Source organism: Cnephaeus nilssonii, assembly GCF_951640355.1.
Source record: "Cnephaeus nilssonii genome assembly, chromosome: 6".
In the NCBI taxonomy this organism is placed as follows: Eukaryota; Metazoa; Chordata; class Mammalia; order Chiroptera; family Vespertilionidae; genus Cnephaeus; species Cnephaeus nilssonii.
Window position 1 is genome coordinate 93,184,049 of NC_137077.1, and position 21,910 is coordinate 93,205,958.

The window sequence follows — 21,910 nt, forward strand, 5'->3', positions numbered from 1 at the left end:
ATGGGACCTGCCTGAGTTTTTAAGGGGAGGGAAGAACTAATTACAGAACTAATTTAAGGGAAGCATGGGGAGCAAAAAAATAAAGCTGCTTTATGGTCACATCTCATACATTTAGCTTATTCTGTTAGACAGTAACATAAAGAAAAACATTGCTTAGGAATGTATTTGTATGCGGAAATCCAATAAAAGAAAAGTTAACAAGTGATAATCCTAAGATTCAGTGATGGTTACCTCTTGGGAGAGGTTGGCAGGGTTTGAGGACAGGGAGAGACATTTAAAGATGTTGCTGGAATTTTATATTTCAGGTTGGGTAGTGCATATGGTATTTGTTAATGTTTGAACTTACTCGTATGTTACAAATATTCTTTGTATACTGGTAAATTAAATATTTAATACAAGTTTTTAGAAAGAGTCTAGTCTCAAAAGGATGGGTCAGAAATACTAATACAAATAACATGTAATAAAAATGGCATCAGACAGATGTGTGTTCAAATCCCACCGCACCACTCAGCAGCCACAGAGCCCCGGACAAATGACATAACTACTCTGACCTCAGTTCCGCATGTGAAAAGAGGAGGGATAATAGTATTCCTCAGGTGTAGCTGAGTTAAATAGGATAATGCTTGCTGAAGAGCACAGCGGGAGTCTGGCAAAGAGAATAATAATAACAGCTCTCATTTGTTGTCTGACCATGTGTCTGGAGCATGGGAAGGTCCTTACAGGCACAATCACATTGACTTATCTCAAGGTCATGTAGTCACACGCATAGGAGATAGGATTTGAATCTGTAACCAGTCTGATTCCAGTGCTAGGCTCTTAACTACAATGCTGTTCTTTTTCTCTGATAAAACATTTATTAGTAATGGTGTTGTTTATTATAATCACCATAAATATTCACAGCTAAGGCTTAAAAATTAGGTTAAAATTTACCCATACGTGGCTTAGATGGGAATACTTGACACAAAAGCAATTTATTTCAAAAAGAACCCAAAGAAGTAGTGAACCAGGTGGCCAATGTGGTCTGACATTGTCGTATGACTATCAGAAATTCCAATATACTTTAGGTCCACACGAACAATAGGAGTACAGCTGAGATCTAAAGAGACAGTCTTTCCCATCTCTCCCCAAACCCATACACTGGCCTGTTCATGTAGGGTCATCTGTATGGTTCTAAGCACCGCATCTTAAAAGAAACACAGACAAATGTGAATCTGGACACCCATATCCTTTCACAAACTGTAGATTTCTGGGATACTAACTACTCAGCTTGAAAAAGACCCCTTTTTAGGGAAGGAAGCATAGTGATTTTTCTATGGAAAAAGTAGTACAGATTTATTCTGATGTGCACCCTCTGGTAGAATCTGTAAATAGAATGGGGTGATTTTTCATCCTGGGACAGAGAATTCACTTAAAATCAAAGAAACAGAACATGCCATCTAGCAAAGTTCAGGCTTTCCACCTAAGGAGGGCTCAGTGGCTGGGCCACAGATTGGAGGTGAAATAGGGGCTGAGGCATAACCTCTGAGGTTCCTCCGTTTTTATAGTTCTATGATCCTGAAAATATAAAATGCATATCCTGAAAGTACAACCCTTACATAAAGAGCAAAACAGGTCCTATTGGAAGGGGTACCACTATCTCAGACGCCCTGGGGTTATCACTTAGCAACGTGCTGTTGCTGGTACTCTCTAATTTTGCTGAGGGAATCCTTTGTTTCCATGTCTTAATGATAAAATGTGGGACAGGCCAGCCACACAACAGAACAGCCACCTTGTTCTGAGCTTTGCAGAACAAGGTGGAGAGGAGAGACTGTAAGACAAAACTCTCCTACTTAACCGTATTTTTCCGTGTATAAGATGCTATTTTTTTCTAAAATCATTAGACTGAAAATCGAGGGGCGTCTTATACACGAAAGTCAGCCGAGGAGGGAGCTGTGCAGGTGCATAGCTGCCCACACCTTGTCAAACAGGCTTCCTCCAATCACGAGCCTTATTGTTACTGATGTCAGCTGATGCCGTAATCGGAGGTGGAGGTAGAGAGTACTCAGATGCAACAGGGATCGGAGCATTCTGAGCCCATAAAGATGTCAAAAAATAAAAAGATAAATACAAGTAATTTTACTCTGCAAAATTCAAACTGAATGTAATCAACTATGCAAACAAGCATGGAAATAGAGCTGCAGAGACAATTTGGACCTCCTCCCACTGAGTGTATGATCAGACAGTGGAGAAAACAGGAAGAACAACTCCTTAAGATGCCAAAAAGGAAGAAGGCCTTAAGAGGAAAACCAGCAAAGTGGGCAAACTTGGGGCAGAGGCTTAAGACTTGGATTATGGAGCAGCGCCAGAGTGGCTCATGTGTGTGTCAGCCAAGCTTACTCAATGTCAGGCAAGAATGTTTGCAAGCGAAATGAACATTGTTGATTTTACAGGAAAGGCAAAATGGTGCTTCAATTTCATGAGGAGAGAAGGGTTGGCCATGAGAACACGAATAAAGTTAGCTCAGAAGATGCCACCAGTTTACAAGGATGATCTCACATACATAGACAGAGACTCAGAAGACAGCAGTGATACAAGAGAATTTGAAGAAATTGATATGTCTGGAACTAATAGTGATGAAGAAGAGAGCAGGAATTACTAAATAAAAATGTGTTCTATTTTATGTTTAAAATGTTGATTTCTTAATTTTGGGTTGGAAAGGGGGGGGCGTCTTATACACGGAAAAATACGGTAGTTGCTTAAGCACCACATCCACTTTTAAAGTCCAAAACCACTTATTTAGTAAACTGATGTAAACTGCCACAAAAGTGAATAAGAATAATACCTGTAGCCCTGGCTGGTGTGGTTCAGTTGGTTGGAGCGTCAGCCCATGCCATACACCCAAAGGTCAGGGGATTTGATCTCCGGACAGGGTGCTTGCAGGAGGCAACCTATGGATGCTTCTCTCATCGATGTCGGTCTGTCTGAATGTCTCTCTCTCTCTCAAATCAATAAAAAAAAAAGCATGGGAAAAAAAAAAGGATACCTCTATGATAACCCCAGGCTAAACCTAGTAACGCAGTAGGGGACAACTCCCGTGATTTTATTAATTGAGTCTCAAGGATTGAATGGCAAAGAGTTCAGAGACCTCTAGACTTATTTATTTTACTAGAAGCCTGGTGCACGAAATTCGTGCACGGTGGGGGGTTGTCCCTCAACCCAGCCTGTACCCTCTCCAATCTGGGACTCCTGGAGGGATGTCCGACTGCCCATTTAGGCACGATCCTGGTGGGATCGGGCCTAAACGGGCAGTCGGACATCCCTCTCACAATCCAGGACTGCTGGCTCCCAACTGCTTGCCTGCCTGCCTTCCTGATTGCCCCTAACCGCTTCTGCCTGCCAGCCTGATCACCCCCTAACCACTCCGCTGCCAGCCTGGTTGATGCTTAACTGCTCCCCTGCCAGCCTGTTTGCCCCCAACTTCCCTCCCCTGCCAGCCTGGTCACCCCTTACTGCCCTCTCCTGCAGGGTTGATCACCTCCAATTGCCCTCCCTTGCAAGCCTGGTCCCCCTCAACTGCCCTCTCCTGCTGGCCATCTTGTAGTGGCCATCTTGTGTCCACATGGGGGCAGGATCTTTGACCACATGGGGGCAGCTATATTGTGTGTTGCAGTGATGATCAATCTGTATATTACTCTTTTATTAGATAAGATAGAGGCCTGGTGCACGGGTGGGGACCAGCTGGTTTGCCCTGAAGGGTGTCCCGGATCAGGGTGGGGTTCTCTTGGGGCGTGGGGTGGCCTGAGCGAGGGGCCTGTGGTGGTTTGCAGGCAGGCCACGCCCCCTGGCAACCTAAGTGGAGGCCCTGGTATCTGGGATTTATTTTCCTTCTACAATTGAAACTTTGTAGCCTGGAGCAGAGCCAAGCCTGCTGTTCCCTCCGGGGCAGCAGCCATCTCTGTGGCAGTTAATTCACTTTCTACAGTTGAAACTTTGTTGCCTTAAGCAGGTGGGCCCGGCCAGGGTGTGCTTTAAAGCTTTGCTTCCCCTGTTGCCGCCGGCAACCCTGGCCTGCTCTCTCAAGCTCCATTCTGTTGCCATTTGTTTGAATTTGTTTACCTTCTATAATTGAAACTTTGTAGCTTGAGTGGAGGCTTAGGCCTGCAACGGCTATGGAAAGCTTGGCTTGCTCTGTTACCTGGGAAACCTTGCTCTCTGTGGCTGTAGCCATCTTGGTTTGGGTTAATTTGCATACTCGCCCCTGATTGGCTGGTGGGCGTGGCTTGGCTGGTGGGCGTGGCTTATGTAGCGGAGTGGTGGTTAATTTGCATATTACCATTTTATTAGAGAAGATTCCTGGAACATCCAGCAATGTGTATCTGAAATAGGCTTGCTGCTTTATTAAAAAGTGGCTTTCTATGAGTCTATGTCTGTTTGGGGGAGGGAGAAGGCCTTAAGGACCTGACATTTTTAGTACAGTCCATTTAGAAACAACATGAGCCAACAGGAAGGGTGGGAAGGTGAGTTGTTGGGAGAGCAACAGCTCTGCTTTTAAGAAACCAAATATATGGTACTGTGGGACTTAAGCCAAGGACAAAAATCTGCTCCGGGAGACTGCACACTGCGTGACACGGGGACCCAATGGGAAGTCCCAGGCATCCCAGTCATTTCAGTGGTTATTGATGGACCCTCGATACATTTTGAAGAATTAACCAGAAATGGAAATGAGGCAAAGAATGGCCATCTTTCAATAGCACACCACAGCAGGTCTTAGGTGTCCAACCCAAAGATCATGTCATTCTCTAGGAAAACATACCTTATTTTGAGGTAAATTATAGGTTAATTTGTAGATTACTTTTGTCCAGTAAAGATACAAATAATTTCTGCCATGCAGAAAAGATAACCGCAAAGATTATGGTTTTACTTTCCCAAAGGAGATTAAACAGTTTTGTTAACTAGTTTGTCTCTAACTCAGCAAACATTTCAGCGTGGCTTTCCTGAAAGAGTAAAGCTCTTTCCCTCAAAATCCTGCTGGCTCCCTCATTCATGAGCTAAATCAATCTCTGACACATGATCACAAAATATCTGGGAGAGAGAGTCACGTCTTAACATTTTAAAAACTAGACTTTGATATATGAAATCTATATTCAATCACCATTGTCCCATTTACTCTTTCAATTTTTATAATTTTTCTTATCTATATATATATATATAAAAGCCTAAGTGACCTTTATGTCCGGTCAACCAAATGACCGGTTGCTATGATGCACATGACCACAGGGGGCAGACGCTCAACGCAGGAGCTGCTCCCTGGTGGTCAGTGCACTCCCTCAGCTAACCTCCTGCGCTGGCCAACCTCCCAGCCCGGATCAGCCCAATTGGGACTGGGTGAGACAGGCCCTGATGGGCCCCGATCGCCAGCCAGGCCAAGGGACCCCACCCGTGCACAAATTCGTGCACCAGGCCTCTAGTGAGTCTATATTGTCACAATTTTTGTCACTGTTATTGTACACTTAACTATTTAATCATGTAAGTAACATATATATATAGCAGTTTATAGGAGTCTTGGAGAGTATACTTAAAGACATACATCTTCCTCTAAATATGGTTCTTTTCTGAAAAGACTGAAAAATAATAATAATCAAAAGAACAAAAATTTTATCACAAAGTTAAGATTTTGAAATAAGTTCTACTTTTCCAATATATTTGATCACTACTCATGCACACCTGGCAGCTGGCTGCTAATTTCAAACTCAACTCTACCTTCTCCTTAAACTGATTCTCCTCTTCTAGCCAATCAAACAGTCTAGTCTAATTTAGAAACCATGCCTAATATTGTCTCTTGAAATACACCACTCTACTAATCTGCATTTTTTCAGAAAGTAAAAAATATTTAATGAACATTAAGTGCCAGACACTGCAATAGACTGTTCATGTGTATAAGCAAAGAAACCAGAATTGTTTTAAAGATGAACTGCAATCTTTACTTGACTATGAAAACATCATACCCCATAGTGGTGACCCTCAAAAGCCTCTGTCTACTCTTTATTGTTCTAGCCTCTAAGTGCTCTCTAGCTTTTCTATCTCTTTTTGTTTTCCCATATATTAATACAGGTATTATATTGCAGTGTATTACATAAACCTACTTAGATGCTACAGCTTTTAAATTTTTTCTCCTTGCCCTACTCATTCTCCAAAGTCCATATCAAATGCCCACATGTGTAAAGAGATCAGGAACAGTCTAATTGCTCTTGTCTTCACTTTATATGCAATTCCAATGACCTTCACTGCACATATGAGGACGGAGTCCCAGAGATTTACGGAGATGTCCAAGGCCACACAGTAGAAGGCCTGAGTTAAATAATGATGAAATGACAGTCTGACCTCCTCTCTACCATACTACACTGCCTCTCAAAGCGAATCTAGTTCTATAAATTTCCAGCATGAACTTACCTGTACATGATCCCTTGGGGGAAGCAAAGTGATACTTAGAAGGGGTAAGTCACATGACCAAACTCATACAGCAAGTGTAAGAACTGGGACAACTCAGGTCCTTCTAGCTGTAAAACTGTCATATTCAACGAATTAGTCACAAATATTCAAGCACCCTGCCCAAAAATCTCTTTCCACAGCATCCTTGCCTCTTTTTCATTTTATGCGGCCTTGTACTTGATTTCTTGTATCACATCTTGGTGCTGTTTCTTCAAGTACCTAGTAGGGTCTTAAAGAGAATAGATAGCATCTTTATATTTTTTATATCCCTAATCCAGAGATCAATAAACATTTATTGACTGAAAGAATGATGTGAAAAGGGTAACAGAAATCTGTTCTACATGAATTGGAAGTATTTTTACTGTGCTAGGAAAGGAATAGCTATTTTTATTTGATGTTATGTAATTTAAGACTTCATTTAATATTAAAATAAATACTAATAGTTATCTATTAGTGAATATTATAAAATACAATATAAATTCATGTGAATGTTAAAGACTGCAGTGTGACACTTCCAAGCAATGTTCTCTTGCAACAGGCCTCTTCATGCTAAGCTACTACCGTTTGGGAGTATGCCTTTGTCTCACCATCACTCCGAGGCCCTCAGTGAAAATACTAGAAGTACTGATCACTCCTCATCAGAATTGAGTAACATAGGAAACTCTTAGAAAAATTATCCAGACACCCTAGATGTTTTGAAAACTGTATTAAGTTTAGTGCTATCACTTTCATTGAATTTCTTGGCACCAAAGATTTAAACTCAGCTGCAAACAAATGCATGAGAATTAAGTTGCAGTTTTCCCTGTACAATGGTCATCAATTAGTTTTCAATATTTTCATAACTAAAAGTACAAAATTTACAAAGTATATATTTGCCCAGTTCTGCAGAGGGCTACTTGCCATTAATCCAAGACATCAAGTAAGCTCATACATTGGGCCTTTCCCTCAAACCTTTCCAGCCAACGTGTTAACAGGTGTTAATATGTACCCACATTAACCAACTGAACCTCTTCCACATTCTTTTCTCCGTTCTATCCCCAGGGAAGTGAAACTAGATGTTATTAAGGCAAAACCAACAAACTTGGGAGCAAGAGGAAGAGAAACCAAAATGCTAGCAAATGCACCTTATAAATAATCAGTGCCTGAGAAGTTAGGAGTTTGCTACAGTACTATACCATTCCAGACAACAAGTGTTGACAAGAATGTGGAGAAGTCAAAAGCCTCTTACATGGCTCGTGGGATGTAAATGGTACAGCTACTTTAGGAAAGTTTGGCAGATCCTCAAAATATCAAATATAAAGTTATCATACGACCCAGCAATTCCTAAGAGAATTGAAAATATATGTCCACATAAAAACTTGTATATGAATGTTTATAGCAACATCATTGCTAATAGTTAAAAAGTAGAAACAAAAATCTATCAACTGATGCAGGGATAAACCAAATATGATATATCCATGGATCTGAATATTTCTTGGCCATAAAAAGTACTAATACATGCTACACATGGATGAACCTTGAAAATATTGTCCTAAGTGAAAGAAGCCAGTCACAACAGGCCACATATCATATGGTTCCGTTGATGTGAAATGTCAAGAATAGGCAAACCCCTGGAGACAGAAAGTACAATGGTAGTTGCCAGAGGCTGGATAAGGGTGCAATGAGGAAACTTTTAAAAAAGCTGTATTATCCACTGCTCATGAATTTAGTCATAAATCATCAATATGCACTGTTTTACTTCTTCCTCCAATAAACAAACATTTTGCAACCATCCTTCAGATAAGGAATCCATGATGAGCTCTTGTATATGGAGAGATGAAATCGCTGATTAATGTCCTGCTGGTGAAGACAAGATTCCACATACATTGAAGCACGGAGAGTCTTTAATAGTGGACAGGTGATTCAGCCATAGAATAAACTAGTATTGGAAAAGAAAATCCTTGTCCCTCCAACTTAATGCAGCAGACCAAACCAGTTCATAGTGACACAATGACTATGCAGCTATGAGCAGGGCCATAGTTCTGAAATAGTTAAGAAGATGTAAAAAAATCATCTTTTAAAAGTCACTTAAAGGGGGGAGGTTAGATGAAGACTCAGTAATCCATTTCCATGGGCCACGGATTACTCGAATGTTCACAGGAACCAATTACAGCAAGTAGCTACAGCACCCATTCTACCACCCACTTACATCTCTCATCTCCTCAGGGCTGGTTCTCCAACGTTTCCAGCAAGGTGCACCTCCTCCTGCCAAGAGCCTGGGAACTCTCCTCTCCAGTCCCTGCCCTACTCTTAAAAGCAATAAGGAAAATAAAAATCTCAAGGTAATATTAACTGCAAGGACTTAAAAAAAAAAGATAAAGAAAAAACCATAGGTTTTAAATGATGCAATGTTCAGGGCACCTGTAAATGCACATTTATATTAATTTATATGTCGGCACTCATCTGAAACAATTTGCATTTCAGGCCCCTCCATGTAGAACTGTAGTCTCACCACTCCAGAATCTCTGTTCTGCGAGGACCCTCAGTGCGTGTGGGTGACGCTGCTAGAGTTCATGTAACTGTGAGGTAGCAAAGATGAATGAGGTACCACCAGGGACTTGTCTGCTGAAATACATATGCAAAAATGGGAAGATGGACCTGGAACTTGAACAACTGGAAGTATAAGTCTCCTCTACAAACTCTTTTCGAATATCTGCTTTTCTTCTTGTTTCTATAATCCTCAGAACCTGTCTTCTAGGCTTACCTCAATGTATTACAGATCTCTGATTTCTTATCTTACTGTGCACTACCCGGAAACTTTATGTGGGACAAGACCACGTGGATCTTGTTCAGCATCGTAGCTTCAGCACCTAGCTGATGTGCAGTAGTACACTGAATGAGTGAGCAGCTAAATTTTTACTCATGCTTCTGCCTCCCTACACTCTTGAAACCGCTCTTGCTATTGTTGCCCATGCACCACTCAGTGCCAAATGGAATGTATTCTTCTCAGAAAAAAAAAAAAAAATCAAACCTAACATCCCTGCGGCCTCAGACACTGAAACGGTGCATTCTTTAGGTTTCCGAGATGACACTATCAGCTGAATTTTCTCATTCCCATCTGGTTACTCCTTCATCTTCATTCTTCACCTCACTTCTCTGCCCATCCCCAAGGTTCCAAATGCAACTCTTTCCTCCAGCTACTTGTGCCTGAGAGACCAACCACAACCATCGCCCATTCTTCTCAGCTCCAAGGCTTAACTCTCCTAACAGCTGGGGAGCACCTTCACCAGGATTCACCTGTGGCACTCAAACTCAACCAAGTTCAAGTCTGCTTCTCAGCTGTCCCCAATGCAAACAAAACCTCAAGTCATCTTCTGTTAACGTTACCTCCATTCTCCCAGTTGTCCACATCCACAGCTTTGAGAATACTGGACTTTTCCATGTCTCTCCATGTCCTCACCTATTCCACCCCCAACCGCCAGGTCTTGGGAATCACTCCCTCACATCCACGTCCTCTGCCACCGCCTACCTCAGAGCTATTCCTTACCAAGACCTGTTCTCATTTTTCCATTTTTCTACTTGCTTCTCAAAATCCTATGGGATTGTCAAGATCTGCCTCAATGACACCCTCCCCTACAATCAAACCTTCCCTTTGCTTCTCCACCACCCTGACCCCAAGCTCTGACCTGTAGCGTCTATGGCAGGGGACTCAGTCCTCATGAGAAGAAGAGAGCCACCCAAGCGCTAACAGCCATAGAGCTTCGGGTCTTGGCTCAAAAGAGGTTCAGGTGTACACAAGATATTTGGAGTGCGTGGGGACAAGGCGAGTGGGAATGGCTGGAGTTAAGAAGAAAGAGAGTGCTGGAAACCAACACCTTCGGTGAGGAGCTGGCACAGGGATGGACCGGACAAAAGGAGACTAGGAGAGCAGGTGCCACAACGGCCAGAGCTTCAAGGAGACGGAGATTAACAATGGTCAAGGTTGCAGAGAATTAAGAAATACCAAGAAAAGGCCAGTGATTTGACAATTAAGAAATCACTTTAACTTAGAATGTACTTCCATTACTTGGATGAGGTACATCAAATTACATCAAATGCCAGGGCATTCGAAATAAACGCACGGTGAGGAAGAGGGTTAGCTATTTTGCTCACCCTGCCAAACTTGTGTAAGAGGACGGTGCAGAAATACAGAGCAATGATTGTGTGTTAACAAGGCGACCTGAGAACTGGAGAGCACTAAGACTACTCAGACAAACAGCACCTGAGGATGGAGAGCTGTGAAGACTTCACTGAACTCTAGGAATGACTCATGGAGAACTGGGGCAGGGATGATTCCGCAACAGAAAAAGAGGTGTGGTTTGGCCAGCTACTTCCCCCTCTCCTTGTACAGTGAAAGAATTAATGGGCTCTGAGTGCCTGGCAGTGCATGACCAGTGATAGTACAGGTAACAACGCTTTGAACAAAGTAGTTTCCTGCCAAAGTGTCATACACAGAACTTGGTGTTTGTTGGAACAGACTCCTAAAGGAAAGGGATGAATAAAAAAGGCTCTTTGTTACTCTGCTCCATTTGCATAAGCCCGCACCTACTCATCTAACCCTTACTGAGGCTCTTTTAACTAAACCAGCATGTGAGGCTGTAGAAGTGAAATCGCTTTCTTGATAAATTAGCCATTTAAAATTCCCTGAGAATACACAAAAGCCGAGTGCACAATTCTTTCCTACCCTATCTTTGGGTATGGATTTCTTTCTTTCACTCTTTTTCTCTCCATTTGATAAATTTTTTTCAATAGTGCTGTTGCCCACTTTCAAACAAGCTGCCCTGCGGAGCACTTCCCTCTTAAATCTGCATTTTCCGTGCAGGAAATAAATGCACCTGCTCCATTATGATACTGTGTTTTCCGTTCCAGAAATCTGAGGCTGAGAAACTCGGAAAGGTAAGGTCTCTCCAGCTAGTGGGCCTAAAATACCCTAAACTTCTGTCCGGAGTCACACTGTTAATTTCTGATGGCTGGTGTGGCGTCTAATTTCTCCTGTGGTTACTCCCCAACTTCCTAATTTCCCCGTTTTATGTTGTAACTCACTGTTCAGCGTGTGAGCAGGCAGAGGAAAGGTGACTGCTCCACGTCCACAGGTGAACTGTAACCGCCATCTGCCTCAGGTGGTGGAGGTGGTGGCTGATTTATGTGTGAACTTGGCTGAGCCATGGTGCCCAGCTGCTTGGTCAAACACTAGTTGCTGTGAAGGTATTTTTAAGATGCAATTAACAATTCAGTCAGTAGATTCTGAGTAAAGCAGATTACCCTCCATAATGTGGGTGGGCCTCAGCCAGTCGGTAGAAGGACTTAAGAGAAAATAAGGAATTTCAAGACAGCCTTGGATTCAACACTGTAACATCAACTCCTGCCAGAATTCAGCCTGCCAAGCTGGCCTGCAAATTCTGGACTTACCAGCCCTGACAACTGCATGACCCAATTTCTTAAAATCTATCTATCTATATATCATCTATCATCTATCTATCTGTCTATCTATGTATCTTACGTTTCTCTGGAGAAACTTGTTAAATCCAGATCATTAGAAACCTTCAATACAATGCATCAGATAATCTTTAAAGTATGATGCCTATTAGGTTAAAACCAATAATTTGGCTCTAGCCGGTGTGGCTCAGTTGCACCAAAAGGTAACTGGTTCAATTCCCAGACAGAGTACATACCCAGGTTGTGGGTTTGATCACTGGTCAGGGTGCATACGGATGACAGCCAATCAATGTTTCTCTCTCACAGTGATGTCTCTCTCTCTCTCTCTCTCTCTCTCTCTCGCTCTCGCTCTTGCTCTCTCTCTCCCCCGCTTCCTCTCTCTCTCAAAAAAGTAAAAAACATATTTTTTAAAAATTTAAAAACCAATGATTTGTTTAAGGTTTCTGAAATGAGACTACAGTAAAAGACTAGATATACCGAATTGTCAATAATCAATAATGATGATGCCAACAATTATACCAGTAGAAGGCTACTACTAATGGGTTTTCAATTAAAGGAGAATTATTTCCAGAAGTAAAATAAAAGTCATAACTTAATTTTGCTCTTTCAAATCTTGGTCCTTAATTCTCTGCCTTGGTTTGTTTCTTACTGAACAGATCTCCAGGTAGCTTTAAAGTAAATTATAGCCTTGAATCAGGAAAATGTAAATTGTAGGCCCTTTACAATTATACTCACGGCCGAATGTTGCCAATAAATAAATCCCTTGTGAAGAAAAAAATCTTTCATAAAACAAGCAATAAATTTTTATTGAGTGCCTACCAGGGCTGTTGGGAATTATTATGAACAAAAGCATTTACCGTACGTCTTTTGTAACACAACTATCATCTATCTACTCAGTACCACAAACACAGGTTACAGTGCGGTGCACTGGTCTCCATTATCAGGAGTGGCTTACATGAAGTTACATAAAGGGGGAAATGGCGAAATTGGTAATACAGTTACATAGTAGGTCTATCAGAGAAACAAAGCAATGCCAAATGAATGCTCTTTTCAAATGACTGATTCCTAAGGAATGACTAATATGTCCACTCAAATTTCCGTTATAATAAAGCAATGGTCACTTCCTGCAGACTCTGCCACTTAACCTTACATTCAAACCAATAATAACACAGTGGATTTTCCTTTGACTATGATTTTCACTAGGATAACCAAGGAACTGTTTCATTTTAAAACAACAGCCTGGACCCCACCCTACCTCTCCCAGTCTTCAAAAGGCCCCTGAAGAGGTCACACCACAGTAGGTATGATTTTATTTTAGGTACAGTTGCTCAGCAGGAGCTCAGACCATAAAATTATCAGAGCTTTGAACTTTGCCCTGCACAGAATACCCACCAGTGTGATTTGTAAGTTCGTGCTGTTGCCTGGCATTAAGTTAATGTATAACAACAAATACACATCAGAGAGAAAAAAATCAACAAGTTAAATATAGAAAAGCCCAAACTGGCAACAACAAGAAGAAAATAGTAAACTTTGCAAGTTGGTTGCCCCTATCTATATGCTTCTTCACCATTTCCCCACACATGTGAGGACGTTTGTGATTAAGCAGTTAATGAACTAAGGATCGCCAGGCCCATCTCTAATTTTCCTTTCATGAGAAAACAGTCTGACAACTTGGGTTCTGATAGAACCAAAAATCCATCCCAGCGAATTTTCTATGTGAAATTTCAACATCCAAATGAGTTCAACATTAATTTCTCAAAATAAGCCATTCCCAGGAAGCACTGACACCAGATAGCTATTTACCTAAAAGCAGTCATTCAAACATGGCAGTCAACATATGCCACACATAAAGGAGGAATCCACACTCTTTCCATAAGCAGCCTGAGGTGAACTCTGAAAATGGTTTAATATTCAGCTGATCCAGAAAACCCCACAAAATCATGCAAATCAAGAGGTTCAAATCTTCATGTTCACTTTAAGAACACCCGTGAAACTGCCCAGGCCATCAGGGGTATGCATATCTAAAAAGCCACCAGGTATCTGAAGGAGGTCACTTTATAGCAGCAATGTGTGCCATTCCGTCGTTACAATGGTGGGGGTGGTAGGCGTGCCCAGGCCAAACAGGGGGGCCGGGCCCAGGGTCAGTGGCCCAAAAGAGTGCTGAGTTTTTGCTGCACGTGCTTAAAAACGCAGAGAGCGATGCTGAACTTAAGAGTAGAGTCTCTGGTCATTGAGCTCCTCCAGGTGAACAAAGCTTCCAAGATGCGGCACAGAACTTACAGCTCGTGGGCAGATTAAACCACGTGAGCTCTCCATGCCACACTGAGAGGATCCTTCCTGAGAAAGAGCAGGTGGTTCCTAAACCAGAAGAGGAGGTTGCACAGAAGAAAAAGGTATCCCAGAAGAAACCGAGGAAACAAAAACGTATGGCCTGGGAGTAAATTCAACATAAAATAAATGCTAATAAAAACTAAAAGGAAGAAGAAGAAGAAATAATCTACAGAACTCTAATCTCTTCACTTTCTGTTTCTTCTCACAACAATCCCATGAAGGAAATCAACTTTTCTGGGTAAGTTTTAGCAAGTCACTAATCTCACTGAGCTTTTCCCCTTTATGCAGTGGGAGTAATAACGTCTGCTCAATGTGTGATGTATTGTAGGAAGCAAACCAATAAACGGAAAATCTCGGTAGCACCATTTCAGAGCAAACTTACATGATTATTTTTTAAAATCCCACAGAGCACAATCAGAATTAGAATGAACGCTCCAAATTTCGAACCCCAATGTACACAGGAATGCAGGCCACCTCCCTTCCTCTGTCAGCTGAAAGATAAGGCCAGTGTTCGCCAAAGGAGAACATATACACAAAGTAATGAAAGCCTTGATTTGGATCTCTATGAAAACTTTCCACATAGAAAGAGTTCCAACTTTTGGACGTTATGCTTCCTTTGTGTACTAAGTTAAGGCATGATGATGCCCTAGTCAAATGTTTTCATTCCACTGTCAATCTTGGTTTGCTTCGATGGCAGTTTCCCAAAGGGAAGTAGCATAGAATTATGTCTATCCTGAAGGAAATTTATATTCATTCTATCTGACTTACATTTAAAAACTTATGTTCAATATATGTGATGTTTTTATTTAAAACATTTAGCACTCTGCTAAAACAAACTCAACCTGCAAATGAAAGAGAAGTAGACAAAAAAATTTAGACTTAGCAAGAGACAAGTACCTGAGAGAGTACTGGAAATAACGCAAGAAAAGGCTTTAACCTAACTACTTTGAGGTGCTGCACATATGTAGCAATCTTTTTCTCCTTTTCTAGCAAGTTACCACGAATAAGGAACATATGTGAGTAGATATCTTTCTTCAGAAGCTTAATACACTCTATCCCAAATGCAGCAATAAAAATAATGGTGCGGCGATGAGCCACTAATCCACTGAGCACCAATGCCAACAATGCCAAGATGCCGTGCAGTAGCTCCTTTGGGTTTCACTGGATTTGTTTTAATGGACTAGACTTTGTTTAATGGACCTGATTAATAAAGTAGAATAACTCAGTGAGTTTTCTAATGCTGATAAAATCTGAGCAGCTAACTATATTTAACCCTCTTGGAAGCTCACAAATTACTAGAAATGAAGGTTTTTAAAAAGTAAGGGATATAGCTTAAGGTAGGATAAATAACATAACCATAAAATCATAGCCTCACAGCCTCGCTAATCTCATCTTTAAAGCAAGGATGGTGGAAAAAGATCCTTCCCAACTCTAAGATTCTCAGCCTATCTAGAAACAGCTTTGCAACTCACCTAGCCAGGCCTCCTTCCCAATGCAGACTTCTTCCTAGAATAAGGGCGGGGGGAGGGAGAGGGAATGAGGAAAAATAAAACAAACCTTGAGGAGCTTTCCACAATTAAGTGAAAAACATAACTTTTCAATTAAACACTTACTGAGTACTGAATATGATGACTACAAAGAGCACAATTACTTATATTCAGCACTTACTAATAAATGCCAGGTCCTAAGCTAAGTGCTTCTCACTCAGTATTTCTCTAAATCCTCAGAAGGGCCTAGGAAGCAATACACATCCGCGTGTGCCCGATGAGGAGGTGGGGAAGCCACACAGCTAGTGAATGCCAAACCTGAGTCCAGGCTGTCGTCTGACTCCGGAACCCATATTTTTAAGTACTTCCTTAAGCACTTATGGTCATGAAAAATTAATCTTTCACAACAGTTTCCAAAGACATTCCAAAGAATTAATTCCTCTGTCAAGGAATTTAATTAAAAATTTTTTCAGCTAATCAGTATTAAACAAAATTGAAGACTTTGAAAAAATTTATCTATTATTTCAAATAAATGTTAGAACATGGTTAATACTAGATAAATATTAAATGTAAATATTTAAAAATGATTACTATCAGATTCATTTTTTAAAGCTTAAGTAATCAATTATAATTATATTTATTGAGTGTATAAAGTATTGGACTAAATAATTTATAGATTTTATTCTAATCCTCATACTAATTTCCATGTTATGTATGAGAGAACAGACTGAAGGGAAGATGTAGTTACATCAAAGAGCCAAGACTGGAACCCAGGAATACTGTCTCCCAAATTCTCTTTTAACTACACTTCGATCTATGTTTAAAATAATGTACAGTCATGTGGGAATGTATATACAGACACAGAATGCATATATATATATATATATATATATATATATATATATAGAGAGAGAGAGAGAGAGAGAGAGAGGGGGGGGGGGGTAGATTATTATGACCACCCCATCAGTACTTCGTTGGGCCACCTTTTGCCTTCAATACTGAGGCGATTCTTCTTGGCATTGACTTCACGAAATGTTGAAAGGTGATGCGAGGAATTTGACACCATGCCTGATGAATAGCACTGTCCAGTTCTGTGAGATTTGATGGTTGTGGAACCAGCTACCTGATGGCTCTTTTAATTTCTTCCCACAAATGCTCAATTGGATTGAGATCTGGTGATTGTGGGGGCCACCTAAGCAAGGTAAAGTCTCCCTCATGTTCTTGAAACCACTCCTGCACAATACGAGCACTGTGGCATGGCGCATTGTCTTGTTGGAAGAAGCCATCTCCATTGGGATACGCCATCAACATGATAGGATGAACTTGATCAGCAACGATACTTAGGTATGTTGTACTATTCAGACATTGTTCCACACAAATTAAAGGGCCCAAATCATGCCAGGAAAACATGCCCCAAACCATAACACTGCCCCCACCAGCTTCAAGGGTTGTACTCATGCATGTGGGATGCATGCTTTCATGCTGTTTCCGCAAATTCTCACTCTGCCATCTGCATGATGCAACTGGAAACATGATTCATCGACCATATGACTTTTTTCCAATGCTCGACTGTCCAATCGTTGTGTTCCTGTGCGAATTGGAGACCTTTTATCTTGGTAACTGCAGACAGCAAAGGTGTTGGAACAGGCCTTCGGCTTCCATATCCCATACGATGCAGTGTACGGCTAATTTGCCTACAAACGTCAAGTGGTCATAATGATCTGGCCACTCAGTGTGGTGTGTGTGTGTGTGTGTGTGTGTGTGTGTGTGTGTGTGTATATATATATATTTACACTCACACACACATATATAAATATTAGAAAATCTTGAAAAAGGAATTTTTTTCAGAGTCTTTATATAATTGGATAAAATGTTCCACTTACTGCAATGTGATGGCTATTTCAGTACAATGAATGAAGTTAAAAACCCCTGTCCTCAAAAAGTTCATATTCAATGCAGTAGACCGAAACACCGCAGATTATAACAAACACAAGTAAGTGTGCTAAGGGACTTAGCATTGAGAGATTTCAGGAGTAAAAGCAGCTTCACAGGCAAGAGTAATCAGAGAAAGCTTCACGGGAGTTAGGATCCAACTATATGGGCCATGAAAGATGGAAAAGTTAGAATGATGAGAAAGAAAGAAGGATGTGAAGGCATTTTTTAAAATGGGTTTGTTGGTCCTTTCTTTTAGGAATTAAAAGCAATTCTTTGCAAATCTCTCAAATAGAATAGGAGGGAACACTAACATACTTATTCTATGAGAACAGCATTACCCTGAAAACAAAACCAAAAGAAGACATTATAAGAGTAGAAAACCACAGATTAATTTATCTTATGAATATACTAGAGGCCCAATGTATTTCTTCCCTTCCCCCAGTTGTGGCCAGGGCCTCCCTCCCTTCCCCTGGCCAGCCCCACCCCCTGGTCAAACTCTAGGACAAACTCCCAGTTGAGGGGACAATTTGCATACTACACTTTTATTATATAGGATATGCAAAACTCCTAAACAAAATGGTAGGAAACCAAATCTACCAACATATAAAAATAATTATAACCCAACAGGCATGGCTCGGTAATTGAGTGTCAACCTCCCAGTCAGGGCACATGCCCGGGTTGCAGGGCTTGATTACCAGTGTGGGGCCTGCAGGAGGAAGCTGATCAGTGATTCTCTCTCATCATTGATGTTTCTATCTCTCTCTCTTCCTTCCTCTCTGAAAGCAATAAAAATATTTTAAAATAATAATCCTGTATAATAAAGAGGTAATATGCAAATTGACCATCACACCCTCGCACAAGATGGCCGCCCCCATGTAGTCACAAGATGGCTGCCCCCATCTGGTCACAAGATGGCTGCCACAAGATGGCCAGCAGGGGAGGGCAATTGTGGGCTCTCAGGACAGCAGGGGAGGGCAGTTAGGGGTGACCAGACCTGCAGGGGAGGGCAGTTAGGGGTGACCAGGCCTGCAGGGGAGGGCAGTTGGGGGGGACCAGGCCTGAGGGGAGGGCAGTTGGGCGGGACCAGGCCTGCAGGGGAAGGCAGTTAGGGGCGACCAGGCCAGCAGGGGAGGGCAATTGGAGGCAATCGGGCCAGCAGGGGAGCAGTTAGGCGTCGATCAGGCTGGCAGGGGAGTGGTTAGGGGGTGATCAGGCTGGCAGGCAGGCGAGCGGTTGGGAGCCAGCAGTCCTGGATTGTGAGAGGGATGTCTAACTGCCGGTTTAGTCAGACATCCTAAACCAACAGTCGGACATCCCCCGAGGGGTCCCAGATTGGAGAGGGTGCAGGCTGGGCTGAGGGACCCCCCCCCCAGTGCACGAATTTCGTGCACCAGGCCTCTAGTCTATATATATGTATATATAAGCCTAATATGCTAAGTATACGACCATTTGACCATTTGACCAGTTGCTATGACATGCACTGACCATCAGGGAGCAGATGCTCCAACCAATAGGGACTGGGCAACACGGGCTGGACACACCCTGGAGTTCTCTTGCAGTCCCTCCCCAGCCCCAATTGGCCCCAATCGGCCCCAATCAGCCCCAATCAGGAATGGGTGATACAGCCCTGATCGGCCCTTATCAGGACTGGGCAAGATGGGCTGAACATGCCCGGAGCCAACCTCCCATGGTCCTTCCCCCGCCGGCCAATCTCCTGTGGTCCCTCCCCAGCCTCTAAAATGCTTCTTCTAATTAATTTCCTTTCAATGTGCATGGATCCGTGCACCGGGCCTCTAGTAATAATAATTACACACCACGATCAAATGGAATTTTCCCAAAAATTCAAGGCTGGTTAAACATTCAAAAATTATTTAGTGTAATACACCATATAAATAAAGGACAATTAACACATGATCATCTCAACAGATATGAAAAAAACGTTTGAAAAATTAACTCCCTTCCCTGCTAAAAGCACTCAACATATGAGGAGTGGAAGGGAACTTCCTCAACCTGATAAAAAGCATCAACAAAATCCCACAGTTAACATAAACCGTATTTTCCAGCGTATAAGACGACTGGGTGTATAAGATGACCCCCAACTTTTCCAGTTAAAATATAGAGTTTGGGATATACCCGCCCTATAAGATGACACCCGGCGTATAAGACAACCCCCGACTTTTGAGAAGATTTTCCCTGGGTTAAAAAGTCATCTTATATGCCGGAAAATACGGTACTTAATGGTACAAAACTAGATGCTTCCCTGCCAAGATTAGAAACCAGATAGGATTCCTGCTGTCACCACTAGCCAGAGCAGCCAGGCAAGAAAGTGAAATAAAAGGCATCTAGATTGGCAAGGAAAAAGTAAAACTATCTCAAATTGCAAATGACATGATCTTATATGTACAATGTCCTAAGTAAGGATAACACTAAGAAAACTACTGTACTAATGAACAATTTCAGGAAGGTTGAAGGATAAAAGATAAACATGGAAAAAATAAATTTCATTTCTATACACTTGTAGTGAAAAACAAAAAGGAAATTAAAAAAGACATTTTACTTAGAATAGCATCAAAAAGAACAGAAGCCGGGCTCACAGCTGGCAAGTGCAGCGGTGGTGGCGGGCCTAAGCCGGCAGGCCAACATCCCCGAGGGGTCCCAGACTGCAAGAGGGCACAGGCTGGGCTGAGGGACACCCCCCTCCAGTGCACGAATGTCGTGCACTGGGCCTCTAGTTAAAAATAATAATAATAAAAACCTCTCAGTCTATAGTCCTCCAACCTATCTTAAAAAAAAAAGTTACCAGTCAATTATATTTCAATAGAGCTGTTAAAGAAACAAATTAGGCTAGATGTTTTATTGTGGTGTCAATTCATTCTTACTCTAGACCAGGCATCCTCAAACTACGGCCCGCGGGCCACATGAGGGTGTTTTTGCCGTTTTGTTTTTATACTTCAAAATAAGATATGTGCAGTGTGCATAGGAATTTGTTCATAGTTTTTTTTAAACTATAGTCCAGCCCTCCAACGGTCTGAGGGACAGTGAACTGGCCCCCTGTTTAAAAAATTTGAGGGCCCCTGCTCTAGACAGAAGGTGGTAACAAGCAGGAATGATGCAGTATAAACTATTGGGTTATAACTTCAGCTCAGTCATTAGACAGAATGTGTCAGCTTGGGTCATTATTTAAACTTTCTGATCTTCAATTTGTGTGTCTTTCTTATAGGAATAGCTCCCTAACAAAGCGTGGCACACAGTAAGCTCATTTAGTATAGTACTTTGTTATTAGAAGTAGTATTAATAACTATACAAATGATGTCATAATTGTATAGTAAAAAAAGCTCTTACTATAAGAAGACAGATGTTGCCCTGGCTGGTTTGGCTCAGTGGATAGAGCGTCAGCCTGTGGACTGAAGGGTCCCAGGTTCGATTCTGGTCAAGGGCATATGCCCAGGTTGCGGGCTCAGTCCCCAGTGGGGGGCGTGCAGGAGGCAGCCCATCAGTGATTCTCTCTCATCATTGATGTTTCTCTCTCTCTCCCTCTCCCTTCCTCTCTGAAATCAATAAAAAAATATATTAAAAAAAAAAAAAAGAAGACAGATGCATCTTCCTCGGAAGTATTAAAATAATCTCTATTCATGAGGGTAAAAGGGGACATATGTAATACTTTCAATAATAAAAAATTTAAAAAAAGATCTCTATTCATGGCAGCCATATCATAATGGAGCTCAATAAATTGCTGTTAATTCAATAAGTATTTTAAGAGCATGTTCATAAGTGGCAAGCATTGGCTTTCGGATTAAATTCCATAACACTCATACCTTGTTTGGCCTACATAGGGAGTTTTTTTTAAAACTGAATCCATTTTCAATATTTAAGAATAGAGAGATTGTCTCTTAAAAATCCAGGTTTCTAGATTCTCTTGGAAAATAAGAGAATTTGCTAACCCTGGGCCGTATTTCCTTGTAAACCTTATCGGCAGAACCTATGGAGCAACCATCTCCATCTAAACTGCCAAGTTCTCTGTTACTTGCATAGCCCCCAAAAGCACAGCATTTGCACCATCTGGGCTGTCACAGACTGGAGATACAAAGATAAACAGGCCACAGCTCTCCGTCTTATGGAACTTGCAGACTAGCTGCAGATGATGGAAACAGCCATACGAAACTGGTGGGGTCACAATATCAACCCAATTCATTTCATACAGTGGGAAAGAATAAGGTTCAAAGATGTTATCTGAT

At 41.7% G+C, this 21,910-nt stretch overlaps 1 protein-coding gene and 1 pseudogene across 4 annotated transcripts in view; one reads left to right on the top strand and one right to left on the bottom strand.

The window, feature by feature from the left end:
• Positions 1-21,910, bottom strand: part of SPATA13 (spermatogenesis associated 13) — a 366,978-nt gene that overhangs the window by 126,098 nt on the left and 218,970 nt on the right. The gene's annotated exons all lie outside the window — the stretch shown is intronic.
• Positions 13,834-14,715, top strand: LOC307101118 (large ribosomal subunit protein uL22-like; annotated as a pseudogene). Its single transcript has one exon. The product of its transcript is annotated as a large ribosomal subunit protein uL22-like (transcript).